Source organism: Hydra vulgaris, chromosome 06 (assembly GCF_038396675.1).
Source record: "Hydra vulgaris chromosome 06, alternate assembly HydraT2T_AEP".
Classification (NCBI taxonomy): domain Eukaryota; kingdom Metazoa; phylum Cnidaria; class Hydrozoa; order Anthoathecata; family Hydridae; genus Hydra; species Hydra vulgaris.
Window position 1 is genome coordinate 25,536,093 of NC_088925.1, and position 18,993 is coordinate 25,555,085.

An 18,993-nucleotide genomic window follows, 5' to 3' on the forward strand; every position below is an offset into this window, starting at 1 on the left:
ATGTTTCTAACATATTCAGCTCTTTTTTGTTTGTTTTCATTATTATTCATTGTAGAAGGCTCCTTGTGCACTTTTTTTAATGAAAATAAAAAAGTCTGCTTTCGAGGTAATTAGTAATTGTGGTTGTGCTGACGCTAACATTAAATTGTCTTAATATCCTTGTTTTAATGGCCACCAATGTCAACTGAAAGTCACTTTCAATCCATGTTAGTGTTTCTTCAATTTGATCATTGTTAATTTTTTTGGTTTAAAACCACCTTTTCCAATACAATTTAAATTTCCGCTGCGGACCCAATTGTCTTATATTTTACACCTAAGGTTAGCGCCAGAGTGACTCAATCGTCCTTTCGCTCAGCACATTCAATAACTCTTCTTCTATCATTCAATGAAGATAAAACATAATGTTTTCTTTCAACTTGTTCAGTTGTATGTTTTTCATGTTTAAAAATTTGACAAGGTGGTTTTGGTTGTTCCAGAAGTGGTTGTAAACAAATTTGGTGAAATAAATGCTTGCACGGATTCAATTTAATAACAGACTTTCTATTCATTGTGTATTGACAAATAACACAACGATCTTTCAATTCCATATCTGTATTACTGTATTGCTGGTGCATACAAATGCTAAATTTGATACTACTAACTTATTTAAATGCATGTCCAAGAAGATCTTTCATAACGACCTTTAAGCTTACATTGAATTCACAATTACAAATAATGTATTCTCATTTACTTATTACGATTTCTTAATTACAACTTTTGTTTTTCAAATTAAATATTGCGGTTTCTTATTTACATGTTGGGTTTCTCAATTACATTTTAAAATTTCTTAATTACATGTTGTGTTTCTTAATTACAAATTGCGACTTCTAAATCACATGTTGTATTTCTCAATTACATCTTACTTTTCTTTATTACAACTTTCAAGTTCTCAATTACATCTTGAAAGGGTGTAGTTCTATTGGATATAAAAGAAAAATAGAAGAAATAGATAACCAAAAAAATGATGTTAACTTTTCATTCGAAGAAACTGAGCCTGAATAGTTAAAAAAAGAAATTATTATCCTGAAGGGCAAACTGAACATTATAAAACTAAAAAGAAAAAAAGGAAAAGTATTTTTATGAACCAAAATCACACTATCAATGAATTAAAATTTACAGTTGGCAGTTTAAACATAATCAAACCCACTTTAATTTTATTCTGGCTTTGAATCATAAAATCTATTTAAAGTTCTACTAGAATATTTAGAACCTGTTGCAAGCAAACTTATATATTGGGGGTCAAATTCAAACATTAAAAAAACAACAGATTTTAATTACAATAAAAAGGAAAGCGGACGCATAATGAGTTCAGAATCTGAATTATTTTTAGTTTAAACAAGATTTTGAGTTGACCTTTTGGTTGAAGTCTTTTGGTTGAGGATATGTCATTGCACTGCACTTTGACATGTCCTCAAGTCATGTTAGTAGAATCATAGTGATATGGACTGATTTTTTGCATTCTCAAATGAGTATGCTATCAATTTGGGCAACAAAACAAACTGTAAAAGAAACAATGCCATAATGATTTAAAGAAAAATATGAATCAACAAGGGTTATTTTAGATTGCACTGAACTATTTATCGAAAAACCTACATCATTTCGAAGTCAGTCTGCAACTTTTTCTAATTATAAACATAAAAATACAGGAAAAGGATTAATTGGAATAGCACCAAATGGAGCCATAACTTTTGTTCTGATTTATACTGTGGTTGTTTTTCGGACAAACAAATTACTTAAGATTGTGGCATATACAACTTGCTTGAACCAGGAGATATTCCTAAGATATTCCGTTTTATTCCTAAGAGTACATGACGTCATTGACTTTTGTTTGTGTACATAATCGATCTCTTGCGCAAACAATCAAAAAATTAATGATGTCATTTACTAAAAGTTTTGGGAATAAAACGCGCTGAATAAATTATCAAGTCTGCAGATTGTAGCGTATATTATGCTGACTTATAGGCCTCCAATAAAACGGAGAAGACATGCTTTAACTAAAATTAAAAGGTTGGTTTTTCTTGGTATTCATTTATTCTTTTGTTTTAATCAAAAAAATTTAGCCCAAACATTTTTTTTAATCATTCTCTTTAATATGAATACAACACCTCACGGAGGTTTGGGACCCCTTTAAGAAATTAAGAACTCTCAATAAAAACATCTTTTTTAGTATAAATTTTAAATTCAAGTTCTTTGACCTCTAATAATGCCATAACACCTTGACATTGATAAAAATAAATATGATTTTGTTTAAGCATTGTTTTGCCATTAACAACAGCAAGAAAAAATGTTTTATCTAGGCAAGCTTCAGCTATAGTTAAATCTTTTTTTGAATAAGGACATTTAATTTCAATATCCCTTACTTTTTCATTTACTAATACAACTCCATCAGGGCTTGTACCGAGCCAAGGCTATTTTGGGTTAATGATAAATCCACATCTCATTACGGATACATTTTTTATATTTTCATACTTTTTTATTGCAGTGCTTTCATTTATTTTACGCCAATTACAAGCTTTGTTGCATAAGTTATTTTCATTGTTTTTCAAAATTCTATTCAAAATAGAGGCAGGAAATATACTTTTTTTGTCTATTAATAACAAAACCAAAGTTTGAAGATGTCAAGCGTTTTTTTCTTTCTTCAAGCCACAAACTTGTAGATTGTGATAAAGTAGCTCTTTCCAAAGTCTTTATTTTCTCTTTTGATAGAACTAAATAATTTGAAATAAACATTGAGTTTCACCAAATTCAAATGAGTCACTGAATTTTACTTCAAATCCATTAATTATGGTATCAACAAGTTTAAATATAATGTCAGAATTTAAATCGACTTCTTTTACTTTTAGCTGATATTTAGATATTGTTGTTACATTGTAGGACGTGGAATAATAATTGTTTTCTTTTAAAAAACTTGCAAATGCCAGTCCTACTCCCAGATTATATAAACTATCAGACAGTTTTTTGATTTTCATTGCTTGGAATATGTGCAAAATTTGGACGCTTTCGTGAGTTGCTTAGATCCTTTTCTAAATCACTCTTTTCAAAGGAAACTTTAGAAAGCTTAATTGGTTCTGAGTTTTTTCCTACAGTAGGAACATGCAGTTGCTGTAACACTTCTGTGCATGTTTTATCGAATGGTACAGAGTTTAAATTTAATTGTTTATATTCCTTTAATTGAAATAATACTGCAGCAACATGCTTGCAGCATCCTCCCATACCAGCTTTACATTTACATTTAGCATACAAAATATCTCCTTCTTTTTGACAAAGATGTACATAAATCATCAAAATCAAAAAGAATTTCATCTATAATGTTTGCTGATGATAGCAACTTTTTTATCTCCGGAAAAATTATAAACGAACTGTGCGTAGAAATGAATCAAGAATTAGAAAAATTTCTGGATGGTTTAGGGCAAATAAACTTTCTATTAACTTAAGTAAAACGAAGTTTTCTTTATTTCATCCTACTTATAAAAAAAAAGAAGTTGAATCTTCTCGTCCAAAATTGTTTATTGAAAATAGAGAAATAAGTAGGGATAATGCTACTAAATTTTTAGGTGTTTTTATTGACGAAAATCTAAATTGGAATAAACATATCGCCTATTTAAGTAGTAAAATATCTAGAAGTATCGGAATAATATACCGATCACGCCATTTATTGAAAAAGCCGCTACTCAAACAAATCTACTATAGCTTTGTTCAAAGTTATTTAAATTACGGTAATACAGCATGAGGTAGTACCTATAAAAGCAAACTAGAACCTCTCTATCGTAAACAGAAGCATGCTATACGAGTAATTAATTTTAAAAATAAAAACGAACACACAAAGCCTCTTTTTGAACAGATGTCTTTACTAACATTGTTTGAACTAAATATATATAATGTTCTAAGTCTTATGTATAATAGTAAAATGCAAAAAACTCCTTCAATTTTCTATAGTCTTTATAAACAAAAGACCGAGTATAAATACCTGTTGCGCACAAATAGTACCCTTTTTGAGCCTTCATGCAAAACTAAGCTTGTGCAATTTAAAATTACTTATTGTGTACCTCATATCTGGAATAAGTTTTTATTACTTAATCAAAATATTATTAACCTTGAAAACTTAAATGGCTTTAAAAAAACAATTAAAAAGAGTATTTTAAAGTATAAAAATTTACTTACTGATTTTTTCTAAATTTGTTCACTGCTAGCTTCTTATTTAAACTCTTATTTTTTAATATACTTTAATATATATTTCAAACATTGCGTTAGCAATAAACGTGGTAATATTAAGAAAAAGTAACGATACATGTTTGTATAATCTTACACTTTAATACAATTATAATGTAACAATTTAACGTAAAAATTTTGTAAATATTTTAATTTTTCTATATGTATATATATATATATGTATGACAATGTAAAGCGGTTCTTGATGATAAGACCTTTTGGTCTTCTGCAAGTTTCCCGCGTTCTTCTTACAGTTCGTATTACAGAGGTTTGTTTATTATTTATGTTTGTGATTTTTTTTTTTTTTTATATTTATATGTATATTCAATCTTAACGAATCTTTATTATGTAATCACGAAAATGTATACTATGGAACAAAAAATACATAACAAAAAAAAAAAATTATAATAAATAAATAAATAAGATACTGATTTTTTTTCATTGAAGCTAAAATTATCATTTTAGCTCTAATAAAAAAAGAATTTATTTCAATGTTGATATTAGGTTTAATAACTAAATTTTGAACGAAGTTCTCCTTAAATAGATGATACCCAGAGATTTTATGCCTTGAAGCACTTCTAGCTCCGAAATCAGTCGAACTATCATCTATAGTTAAGTATTTGTGTATTTTTTCTTGGCTTATATTAGGTAGAAAGGAAACACATCTTGACCAAGAGCTTCTTTGTTCCTGTACAACTTCTTCAGCAACTATTTGATTAAACTGACTAGATATATCTCGAAATACTGGTTGAGTAGCAATTGAAATGTTTTTAAAAAAGCATGGATCAATATCGATATCATTTGAATCATGTTCCAAACTAATTTCATAGCTATCAACTTAGTTTATTGCTGACATGATAATATGTTTTGATAATTTTTTTATTTTCAGTAAATATAAAGACCAAAATGTCCTGCGGTTTTTCTCTACAAAGGTAACGGTCCGTTTGAAACCTACTTCTGTTTAGTGTTTGCAACGTATTTTTCAAAGTTTTTTTCACGTGTAAAAAAAATTTTTATTTGCGCTCATATTACGCGTTTAAGCTATTTATTTAAACGTGTCAGATTTAAATTTTTCTTTGTTTGGTAATGTTTTAGACGCATTTTTTCTTATTTATACATGTATGCAGAGGCGTAGAAAGAATTTTTTGGTGTTCCAGATAGGTAACTTCCAGACATGGAGCAAACTCCAAACATTTATATGTTTATACTTATGTCAAATAATTAGTGTTTTCAAAAAATTGCGATGATTGGAGGCTGGGAACAAAAATGCCTCAAAATTTTCGCCCCCCCCCTGCCCCAAACGCGAGAGCAACAAGTTGATGAAGTATTATTTGTACTATTCTTAACTAGACTTATATTCATCGATAAATTTTAGATTTCATTTAAAAATATTTTAGCGTTCAAAAATTATAACCATGTAAAGTTTAAACCCCCCTCAATCTGAGGGGGTTGCACATTTTATATAGTAATAATTTTTAAACGCTAATAGATAATACTATGAAACTTAAAATTTATCGATGAATATAAGTCTAGTTAAGAATAGTACAAAAAATACTTCATCAACTTGTTGCTCTCACGTTTGGGGCAGGGGGGCGAAAATTTTGGGGCTTTTTTGTTCCCAGCCTCCAATCATCGCAATTATTTGAAAACACTCATTATTTGACATAAGTATAAACATATAAATGTTTGGAGTTTGCTCCATGTCTGGAAGTTACCTATCTCGAACACCAAAAAATTCTTTCTACGCCTCTGCATGTATGTATACATTATATATACATTATTTATGCATTAGTTCTATGATTTATACATTATATGCATAAATATATATTAATTATCAACATATGTTAATAATTGTTATTTTTAGTAAATTCGCTCATTAAAATAAAGTAAATGTAATAAAAATTAAATAATAAGTATTTGATACTTTTATTATTAAAATAACTAAAAGCATTATTTAATAAAGAGTTTGACAGCCTGACATGGTAATAGTCTGCTAAAACGTTTTCCTGCGTGTTTAAGCCACTCTGATATAACTTGTTTGGTTTCTTTTTCTGAAGAATTCCAAGCATTGGATATTGATCTGAGTAATAATGAATACACAGTTGGAAGATGATGACCAGGACAAATGGTCCGTATATGACTTTAACGGTACATTATTACCATATATAACATTTATATTTATTTGCAACTTGCATGATATAATTGCATTTATACAACAACAAACGCTCGCTCATGGAATTCATGTTAAACTTATAACTTCCACCTCTGAAGCATTAGTTTAATTTTTTTTGTTGTCAACTAATTTTTTTTCTGTGCTAAAAGTTCTTCGGTGGTGGTCATTTGTTCGAAATCGTCTACATCTTTATTGTTACTTTTTGATAGAAATGACAGAATCTTTAACTGTTGTTTTTCGATTAGTTGCATTTTTTCTTTAAGGTCGCTTAAGCAATGCAAAACTTTTTGCTGAAAGTTTCCCATTTCAATGGGAAATTGGTCAACTTGAATTTTTTTTGTCGCCCACCTTTGAAATTTTTGCCAGAGAGATAACTATTTATCTTGTCTTCTTTATTTTTAAGTGATGTTTTATGGTTATTTAAAATAAATGGGGATATATATTTAAAAGTGTATATCCCCATTGTGTGAAAACTCATCAGATGAGTTGTCAACAGCTTCCTCATTTATGTTCAGTTTTCGTTTTTTTTTGGTGAATTTGATCTAACCAACAACCCTTCTCTTTTTTTACCTTGAAAAAACATTTTCAAATAAGTGCTCAATAAATAAATACAAAATAGTTAAACAAAAACCATTAATGTGAAGTTTATTTATGGATTTTTTTTCCCAATCAAAGCAAACGGATATAAAATTTTATTCCTGGTTTACACCCTGTTCTGGTAGCTTTGGAAAGGTAAACTTAAAAAACGTTAGAGAAATTATATAAGAGAATATCCACTCTTAATGCTATAATAATATAGGGCCGGAGATGTGTGTTAAAAGATTATGAAAATGCTCTTTAAAAATCTATAAAAGTTACACCACTGTTATAATCATTATTGGGTTTTTTCAAAAAATAACCATTAATGGGTTTTTTCAAAAAATTTTGAATCCATTATTGGATCTTTTCAAAAAATTTTGAATCACAAGATAATTCACCAGTGTTTCTGAAAGGTATAATAAGTTTGATAACTTCAAATAATGACAATGAACTTTTACTTTTAACTTAGGAAACACTAAAACATAACACATTAATTACATAAAACTCTTGCAACAACCACTTTTATGTATTTATGACTTTTAAAAGTCATAGTGAAATCAAGAATTTAACTGTCACACTCTACAACTACTATTAACCACAACAAGGAATGGAATAATTTACCTGTTATTGTATCATAACATAATAACAAGCTTTAAGAACTTTTCCTACAAGGAATACAAGGAATTTATAAAAAATAATTATAAACAATGAAATAGATATAATAGTGTTCTACAACATTACTTGTTGTACTTAGAAATTATAGTCAAGTATAAAACATAAATAACAGGAGCATTCTAACTAACTTATACTAAAACTTTTAGCTTTAATGCCACAATTCACCACCACAAATAATATTTTTCTTCTTATTTATTAAAAAAAGACTTTTTAACTAAACAAAAATTTTAATGTACATTTTCCTGAAAAAATATTGAAGATCGTCGTTTTTATTTGTATTTGTTAGCTCTACTTTTGCTGACCCTGTGTCTTCCCAGTAGTTGCATTACATAAATTTTCAAGTTCCACTAAAGAATCTGTAAACAAAAGAGTTAAATAAATTATTTGCGTTGCTCTTTGTTATGTATCATGTATTTGGTTCTTCTATGTACATGATTTTAGAAGTATAAAACAAAATTGTTATGAAAAAATATTTTGATAGAAAATATATATCTTTTTAATAAAATCAAAAACATTAGTACCACTAAAACGATCCACTTTTGTAGAGGAAATGAAAACCATTGTAGGTCAGGCTCTGTGCAATCTGTAATCATTTGAATGACAGGTCTATCCGGTTCAGAAGGAACATACACACTTCTCTATCATATCTATCCAACAAACAGGAATGTATTCTTGTATGGTTTTTAACCCTTCTTTCCATACCGCAGTACAATATTTATCATAGAAATCAAGTGAGAATAAGTGCAACATATATATATATATATATATATATATATATATATATATATATATATATATATATATATATATATATATATATATATATATATATATTTTCGTAACTCACCTCCCCTAGGCCGAGAAGGCCACTACATGATGAGGCTACTCGTGGTTATAACCCTCTCTCAACTCTATAACTCCGAAACACAAACCTTGACGAGCAAGGCCGCTTCGCGGAGAGACAAGTTGAGCGCGGTACTACTAGGGACGTGGTGGGAATCGAACTCGGAACCTCTTGCTTATGAAGCGAGCGCTCTACCACTACACCACTACCGCATACATTTGATATGCATAATTTATATATATATATATATATATATATATATATATATATATATATATATATATATATATATATATATATATATATATATATATAAATATATATATATATCAAACACATCAATTGCAAATGTAAAACAAAACAAAAAGCAAATTATTCAAATCATAAATTGTCTGTAAAACAATGACTTCAGAAGCAATCATTACTACCAACAGCGCAAGTTATAAGTTTCTAAAATCTCGACTTTTTTTGTTAATCAAAAATATATAATATAGAACATTTAGTAAACCATTAGTAACACAGAACATTTGGTAAAGTCAATAGTAAAAATAAATGAAAATAATGTCAACAACAACAACAAAAATCTATTTCTTAATATGTGCAAACAGATGTTAATTGTTTTAAAATTAGTATTATACTTGTAACACTGAAATTTTTTTTTTTGAATTAATTAAAAACTAAATGCAATTGAATTATTGTTTGCATTCATTTTTGTAAAGAACTGTAACAAAGAGCAAACCGTCATTGTCATACTTCATTGCATACAGTTTTTTATAAATGTCAGCTTTGCTTAAAGTTATAGTTTTACACTTCAATTGCTTTTTTTTAATGCATATTCAAGGTGGTTTGTTGTTTTATACCTCATAAATTGAACGTGAAATTTTTGTAAAGGGAGTTTTTTAAATGAGTAAAAAGAAAAATTTTAAAATTTGTAACGTTGTGTTGCCTGCGAGAAATTTATTAGCTAACCAGGCAGTAATGGAGTCATCTTTGAGATTTTTGGATATCTTTGAAAAATATGATGGGACGTCCGATGCCGCAACTTGGATGCAGCGAACCAAAGTGATTGCGAAGATGCAAGACGTTGAGTTGACAGTATTCTTTCTTGTTTTGTTGCAAAGTGATGCTTACGCAGCCTACGAAGGCTTGGGAGAAGAAGAAAATAAAGATGCGAATAAAATTAAGGATGTCTTGCTGCAAACCTTTTCTTTGGATGCCTATACAGCATATGGGTTGTTTACGAAGCGAAAGGTGAGCGATGAAGAACGAGTGAACGTCTATTTGGCGAATCTGAAACGTTTGTCGTGTCTTGCGAAGTTGCCAGACTAGGCGGTGCGACTGGGGTTTGTTGTTGGATTGCCGGAAGCAGTTTCTTCAAGATTCGGTGTGTGCTAGCTCGCTCTCGAATGCCCGTGGTTAAGCACACTTGTGGTCATCCAAATCAAGGTGGATGGTAATAACGCGAGAGCTATTGTCGGTACTGGATGTTCAACGATAACTATTTTTCAAAAATTGGTTTCGAACGACCAACTGGAGCGATCGAGTAATGTAAAGGTTACAACATTCGCAGGTGAAGTTCAAAGATGTGTTTAAACGGCAATGGTTTTGCTTGGGGTTGGCAATGTCTTTGCATGGGGTCGGATTCTAGTGGCAAGTTTCAGACCGTTTGGAGCAGATGTAATGCTTGGAATGAGTTCAATACAATTGCTAGGAGTGGTTTCCATTCTTCCGTTAGGTAAAGTAAGGTTTAGGGTAAATGTTTGTGCGATGGCAAAAAACGAAGAAAACACACGACTTGAAATCAAGAAACGGGACCACAAAGCAGTGTTCGATGGAGTGGACTGGACAGTTAAATAGATATGAAAAAAAGGAGACAATCCAAAGCTATCTGCGAAGACAGTTTCTCATTACGCGGTTCCAGAAGACGTTAAGCAAGAGTATGAGAGCAAATTACGGGAGTGGATAAAGCAAGAATGGTTACTGGAATATAATGAACATACGATGGGATCGCCAAAGGGTCAACTGCTACTCATGGCAGTGGTTCAACGCAATTAAAACAAAGTTCGGCCGATGCTAAACTGGAGGGAAATCAATAGGTTCATTGAGGCATTCACAAGAGATTTGGACATCTCTGCTGAGAAGTTGAGGCAGTGAAGACAAATGGGTAACAACGCAGCAATTATTGACCTGCGAAAAGCATATCTCCAGGTTGATACGCTTTTTTTTTTTTAATATACCGTTTGCTCTTAAACATCACCGTTTGATACTATGGCCGTATCAAACGGTGATGTTTAAGAGGAAACGGTGTTGACTGACGCGACTTGGTTTTGGACCTAATGTGGCACCGATAATCATGAGATCAGTAGTGAGCACCATCGTTGAACAAGATGAAAAAGTGAAAAAAGGGACACCGACATATGTAGATGATATTTTTGTTGATGAGAATGTGGTTAAAATGGAATAAGTTAGAAAGCATTTTTCAAAATATGGCTTGAAAAGTAAGGGTGGTGAAAGGATTAATGGTAGTGAAACACGAGTGCTCAGATTGGCCGTGATGAAGGTTGGCAACAAAATAATGTTGTCAAAAGGGATCGGCTGGAGGAAATTTTGAGGACATTATCGAGGAGGACAAATTTTTTCTTTGACGAATGGGTGGGATGATGAGGTCCATGATGTGGGGATGAGGTGTGTGCTGGAAGAAGTGTCAAAGAGGGTGAAAGAAAATGACCCTGTTTGTGAAGTGCGTAGTGATGAGGAAGTGCGTAGTGATGAGGGTAAAGCATGGGTTGATGCTAGATTGTTGGCATTAGGAGCTCTCGTTTAAATGTGAACTTGTTCCGGGAGTTGGTTGACGACTATAATTTGGATGTCCACGTAAATCTGGTGTTGTCGAAGGACACTTTGGCCGACTTATTAACTAGAATACCCGGTTGGCGGATGAGAATGTTAAAACATAACGGCGTTACGAATTGTGCCGGAATGGCGTTGATGGATAGAGAATAATTTTTGGAAATATACAAGCTGACTGGACCTTTTGAAGTCAGAAAAACTTTACACTTCGTTCAAAAGAAGTTCCCAACTGCAACAAAGAAAGATGTACAAAAAGTAATTCGGGAGTGCAATGACAGTTTGGTGGTTTCTTTCAATGGCATCATTGAAAGAAACCACCAATCTGTCAAAAGAGTGGCAAAGCAATCAAATATTTCCATATTGGAGGCTGTTTATTGGTACAACTTCTCAATTGACAAAGAGGAAGCAAATCCAATGAGTAAACTGCACGCCTATGCCGAAAGGATCAAAGGATTGTACAAAGAGGATGAGCATTTAATAATGAATGTGCCTGAAAACTCACGAGTTGGTAAAAGTGTGTGGTTGAAGCCACCTGAGGCACAATGTGTGACTAAATGGTGTCTAGGTACCATTACTCGGGATGTGTCGGAACAAATGATTGATGTAGACGGAATGCCGCGCCACGAAAAGCACATCAGATCGAGAAGCGGAAGGCAGCAAACTTGAATAAATAATGTGACCAATATAGAAATAGAGGTTGGCAATAATAGTACAAGTTGCGGCGAAAACATGGAGACCACGCCGGTAAGCGAGGACACGAATTATCTGGAGACTGGCGACGAGGTCCAGGAAACCGAAGTGCTCCTGCGGAGGAGTAATCGAGAACGACAGATACCCCTTCGATACTCTGAAGATTGTTGCTCTTCCGACTGCGATCTCTGAGAATCAAGGAGGAGTGTAATTGAATTGCGTGGGAGAAATTATATACGGCGGTTTTGACTGACGTAGTTTCCTTGAGAGTTGATTGTTGATGAGTGTTGCCCGGACAACAAACTGTAAAAGAATATGAGCGAGAAATAACTTCATACCAGAAGCAGGAGTGGTTTAGATGTTTAACAGTTAAGTGACTTGTATTATTGAGGTAACAAGAAGAATGGGGATAATGCAATATTAGAACTTTAATTAGATTCTCAAAAAACACATAGAAGTTTTTATATAAGTACATTCTTAGGATGAAACTATTGATACAAAACAAACATAACTTTCTCTCTTACTCTTTACATATAGCATTTTGTAATCTCGAGCAAAGCGAAATACAATGTTTAGAGAATTTTTTGGTTTTATTTGTAAAGGAAAATTATGCATATCATTTTTTTAAAATTCCATAACAATATTTCTTTCAAGGGTTGATCCATAGGGAGGAACGATGGGGGCAATTGCCCCCTCCCCTTCATGTTTTTGAAATTAATTTTTTTTATTTCTAAATATTTAACTCGCTATGTTGAAAAAGTTTGTTACGTTTGAAAAAGTCAGAAGTAAGTTATGTCTAATAGGCAGACTGTTTAAAAATGAAATCATAAAAAAAGTTTACGCCCTTACCTGCCCACAAATCCTATAATCTAAAAATCTTTCTACTATCAGGATCCACTAAATCAAAGAAGTATAACCCCCCCCCTCCTTCCTTTACTATAAATACTTTATTATAATTTATATTAGGGATGTGACTTTTTTGTACCTCTAGTTTCCAATATAAAAAACAGATGAACTTGGGTTTGAAAGTAACTGAAAAATCATTGGTTTTTTTTTAATATTTGAAAAAGGTCACCCATCATGACCCTTAATTACATACTGGCTCCCATATACAAGTGAATTTTTTTTTTTTAAAGTATATCAACCTGGGTCTCAAAAGAACCAGAGTTTCATAAGGATTTCAGAAATAATAATGGTTTTATAAATATAAATATAAATATATTTACATATATATATATATAAATATATGTATATATATATATATATATATATATATATATATATATATATATAAATATATATATATATATTTATATATGTATATTTATATATGTATATATATATGTATATATATACATATATATATATATATATATACATATATATACATATATATTGGCCTTGTATATATATATATATATATATATATATATATATATATATATATATATATTTACGGAATGCTGACTCTTTTGGGTTTGTTTTGCATGTCAATATGGTGGCGTTGTAAAACATTTTCCAAATTGCCTTTGAGTCTTTCTGCGAAGTGTTGCAACATTTGATACGTTTGAGCAGGAGTCGTTGTTAAACTTTAAAGTCGGCAAATTGTTGGAGTTTGATGCTGACTGATGTTAGGTGAAGATATAGGCTCAGTTGAGGATAACGAAGCAGGCTCGGTTGAGGATGATGAAACAGACTTGCATGAAGATGATGAAACAGGCTCAGTTGAGGATGATGAAGCAGGGTCGGTTGAAGATAATAAAGCAGGCTGAGATGGTACTTAAAATTTTGAGCAATTTGTAATTTTGGTTAATTAATTTTGCTAATATCAAGTGGGAACAAACCAGTGTTTTGAAATCCAGCGATTATTTGTGTTCGTGTAAATGCGTCACCGGAGCTAAAAGGTTTTGCTTGTTGTCGAATGAATTTTGCTAAGTTGTTGAAATTTTTAGCTGCTTAAAATTCTGTATGTAATTGCGCCAAACTCGTTTAACCTGACAATACACACCTACGTCTAACGGTTGAAGTATCTGGGACGAATGAGCCGATAAACATATCAGCCTTATGTTATTGTCAATGCAAATACGTGCAACGTCGTAAGTCACATGTGTGATGTGTCCGTCCAAGACAAAAATGTAAATACCTGTAATTTAAAAAAACATTTGATTAGTTGATTAATTGCTTAAACTATCTAATTTAAGTTGACCATTCGATTGCCGGTATGAATACAATAGTGAGCCATTGAATAAATTGTTTCTCTTCCATCCAACCCGACTTGGATGTTGTAAATACGGTGTTTGGTGGTTCTTTTATACACTAATCTTTGTACAAACGTGATATTGATTTGTAAACTTCGAATGGTGACAGAATTGTACCGGTAGCGTTGACACAATTACCGACTGCGTAATTAATTTTTTCGTTGTTACGAACCAATTTTAAATGGCGTTTAACACCCAGCCGGCAAATTATGTGCTGTTTACCTTGATTGCCTGAAAATCCAATTGCGTCAAAATTCCACACATTGTACGCAGTGTTATTGTTGATATTTGCTTCAACAAATTGTTTTTGAAGTGTATTGAAATAACTTGTTATTTTGTCTTCGGTACAAAAGGAAGCTCTGTGAGACTAAATATTGCCTGCTACTCTGACGCCTAATTTATGACTCCATCGTTTCGTAAAACCCTGATACCATTCTCATTCTGGTATACCATTTGGAGGAACCAGATGACTTTGATTTGTAGTTACTAAATATTCCCTAACTATTGCGATGACATTTGCGAATGTTCTGCCGAAACCCCAATCGGCTAAACTGATAAGTACTGAAACAAGAACAAATTCAAATGCTGTACTTAGCACGGTAATTGTACTTCTACCATGTATTTGGGCTTTGTTGTGCACACGCTTGTTAAGAGTTGCCTTTGGTATATTGTATGCCTCTGAAGCTTTACTGAGAGATATTTCGCCTTTTTTGATTTATTCTACTGCAAGTTGCAATTGCTCTACATTGTAAGTTGTTTGCGCTTTACGAATGTAAGTACGAGTCATTTGTTTTAAAATTATTAGATAAAAACATTTGTATTAATTTTTTGCTCATAAATTTTTTCCAGAACTAGCAAATTCAATCTTGAAGAGAGAATCTCGATTACCATAAAATTTTCTACAAAATGGCCTTTTTTGTTTAGTAAAATTTAATTTTTGTTTTGGGAGTTTTAAAGTTGATTTTTTGGAAAAAAAAAATTTTTTACGTGAGTGAGAATTACTAGGTTTGCAAAGACAAAATTAAATTTTTTAAAATAGTTTTTACACCTTTCGATAGAGCACAAAATTCTCTACAAAACGGTGCCTCTCATTTTTAAAGATTTTTTTTTTTAGCTTTCTATGAATGCAAAAGAAACAAAATTGCTAAACCGTTCGATTTTTTTTTTTTTGTTTACTCTTACCTCAGTTTACTCTATGTTTTTTGCAGTAAAAAAAATTTTTTTTTTGCGGCATTTTTTTATGACATTACAAGCTAAAACTTACCGCACTGATAGATTATAGTGTAATTAACAAAACCTTACAAGAAAAACTTAAAATAATAATAATTTTTAAAATGGCAGCACTTTTAATTTATATCATTAAGATATGAATGATTTGCTGTTCGCAGTCAGACAAAAAAATACAATTGAGAAATCAAGCTTCTAAGTTTAAAAACAATATATTAATTAAAATTTTCATACACTCATTTTAACTAACAACATTATTAGAATTACAACTTTGGTTTTTAAGTAGTTTACAGGCCCGTAGGAACAAAAATTATATTGGAGGATTAAGGACCATTTTTTTTTTTTTGTTTTGTCCATTTTTCTCCATATGTCATATGTCGTCGAAAAGTTAAATTTTATAAAAAGTTAACAATAAAATAAAAATTAATTTTTTTAATGGAAATCGCTTAGTTTTTACCATATTAAAACCATCTTAAACACCTAAGAGTAACTAAAAATAGATCCATGCTGATATTTTTTATATTGTTTACTTTTAGCAAGAACGTATAAATAGATGACGTTTAACACATTGTTATAGATCAAAGGCGCTGCCAATTATCGAATGTCTATGAGGATCATAACCTTTAGCGTCATTTTTTGAAATAGTTATACAAAATAAACCGACTTATAATCGACATTTTTGCAATGCTAACTTCTTTCAGTAAACGCTTTATTACCGTAAAATTCTAACTATTGGGAAATATAAATGCATTTTATGTAATTAAGAATGTCTCGTGTTTGAAAATATTATAATTGATATGCAAGCTTTGTTTAAGTAATAACTTATTTGTAAAATAACTTTGACGTCAAAATAATGTTTTAGTGAAAATTAGCAATTGGACTTTGATCGCCTTTTGAGTGATACTTTCTTTTGCTAACCAATTAAATATGAAAAAAATAAATTAAAAAAAAAATGATGAAACTAAGATTGCCGAGAAGAATTGCCAAAAATTTTGCAATGGTTAGTTTTACGAAATTGGCCGCGAAATGGCCAATCTGGCAGCCCTGCTATTGGCGCTGTTAAAATTACGCAGATCACGATTTTCCCATTCCAGGGATATTGCATTGTTACAAATTGCAATATTTTTAAATAATTGTGCTTCACCAGTGAGAGTGTAGCGGGAAAAAAAAACGAATTTAGAGTGTCGTTATTTGAAAGGCTGTAATATTTAAGATCGTGGTGGTTACAAAAACTTTTTGAATTTCGCTAAAAGTTTTATTTATTGAGATTAAAATTTCATTAAACAATAGCTTTTGAAAATAATTTTAAAAATCGCGACTTTGACTAAAAAAAAAAAATAATAGAAATAAGAGATTGGATACTAGATAGATTTATATAAGATGCGATCAAATACTAATTTTAATGCAAGAAATAGAAAACTTACTGATTTATAATTGACGACGGCCTTAGTATGATATAAAAAAAATATATAATTTTCAAAACCGTGAAAAATTTTGAGTTTTAATACAGGTTTGAAGTTGTAAAGAATTTGTTTCAGAAGTTTATTGCAAGGTAATAATCAAAGTAAACTTTAGTATAGGAAGAATTTTATATAGAAAAATGTAATTGGTTTCGATAAATATCATATGTAATAATTTCGATAAATATCATATTTAATATGTATATGTATGTATATATGTATATATGTATGTATGTATGCATGTATGCATGCATGTATGTATGTATGTATGTATGTATGTATGTATGTATGTATGTATGTATGTATGTATGTATGTATGTATGTATGTATGTATGTATGTATGTATGTATGTATGTATGTATGTATGTATGTATGTATGTATGTATGTATGTATGTATGTATGTATGTATGTATCTGTGACCCATTGTTCAATTTATGATAAGTGCAAATATTTTGCAGGAGAAGAGTTTGAAAATTTGATTGTTTTCATAAATCGGGTAATAATGAAAAATAAATTGTTTTTCATGAAAATAAATTTTTTTTTTTTAAACTACAGCAATCATAGTTTAATCAAATGAAAAATCTAACAAAATATAAAAAAACTGTATACTTATCTCAAAGTTACCAATTTTGCACTTATCATAATTTGACCACAGGTATGTATGTATGTATGTAAGTATGTATGTATGTATGTATGTATGTATGTATGTATGTATGTATGTATGTATGTATGTATGTATGTATGTATGTATGTATGTATGTATGTATGTATGTATGTATGTATGTATGTACGTATGTAAGTATGTATGTATGTATGTATGTATGTATGTATGTATGTATGTATGTATGTATGTATGTATGTATGTATGTATGTATGTATTTATATACATACGTATATATATACATATATATATATATATATATATATATATATATATATATGTATATAAATATATATGTATATATATGTATATATACATATATGTATATATATATACATATATATATGTGTGTGTGTGTGTATATATATATATATATGTGTGTGTGTGTGTGTGTGTGTGTGTGTGTGTGTGTGTGTGTGTGTGTGTGTGTGTGTGTGTGTGTGTGTGTGTGTGTGTATATATATATATATATGTGCCACTGTAGTCTTTTAATTTTGTCTCAATGAACTCTTCTAGCTTTTGCTGAACAGATGTAGGTGTTATTTCAGCTTCAATCAGGATGCAGGATTTGCTTCTATTCTTTTCTCAAAAGTTGGCATTTGATCTAACAGTTCAAAAGCAAACACAGACCAAAAATATTCGCTAAGCAAATAAATCTTTTTTAGGTGGACATGTAGTTCAAGCACCCCTCTTTGGTAAGTCCGTAATAAAGTCTTATACGAAACAAATATTGTTGTAAATCATACCTTCAGAATTTGACCCAGGGTTTTAGTTTGGGTATGGCTTTCAATGAAATTAATTTTATTGTTGGGTTCAGGTTTATGGTATGGTTTTTTAACAAATGTTTTGCATAAAAGATAACTCATTTTTTACGGACTCACTATAGAGGGTTCCTGAAATACACAACCGCCCTTTTTCATGTTTGTTCTAAGATATTTGCTAGATATTTGTACTAGTAAATAACCGGGGCATCAGTCACTTACTAGCACAAATATCTAACAGCTGGATTTTTCTACAATATTTTTCATCTTTACAAATATCTAGCACAAATATCTAGCAGCTGGGTTAAAAGTAATATCTTTATCTGCAACTTTATACTAACCTGACTCCGGAAAAGTTATAAAATTTAGCAGTGGTTGATAGCCAGGACTAGGAAAAAATTTACTCAAAAAATATATACTATGTATTGTATAAATACATTCAGTATTTATTAGATACTGGCATATAATAAGGATATATATAGATAAAAATACATCGCTATTTATTATATACTGGCATACAATATCCTTGCATATTTAACAATCTTTAGTCGGGAAGAGTTGTTGAA

The 18,993-nt window shown here is 30.6% G+C and overlaps 1 protein-coding gene across 1 annotated transcript in view; it reads left to right on the top strand.

The window, feature by feature from the left end:
• The first annotated feature begins 16,957 nt into the window (after positions 1-16,957).
• LOC100207659 (glucose-6-phosphate exchanger SLC37A2) overlaps positions 16,958-18,993 on the top strand; it is a 43,464-nt gene continuing 41,428 nt past the window's right edge. The window contains exon 1 of the mRNA XM_065799706.1: positions 16,958-17,096. The gene's annotated coding sequence lies outside the window, so the exon portion shown is untranslated. The remainder of the gene's footprint in view (positions 17,097-18,993) is intronic.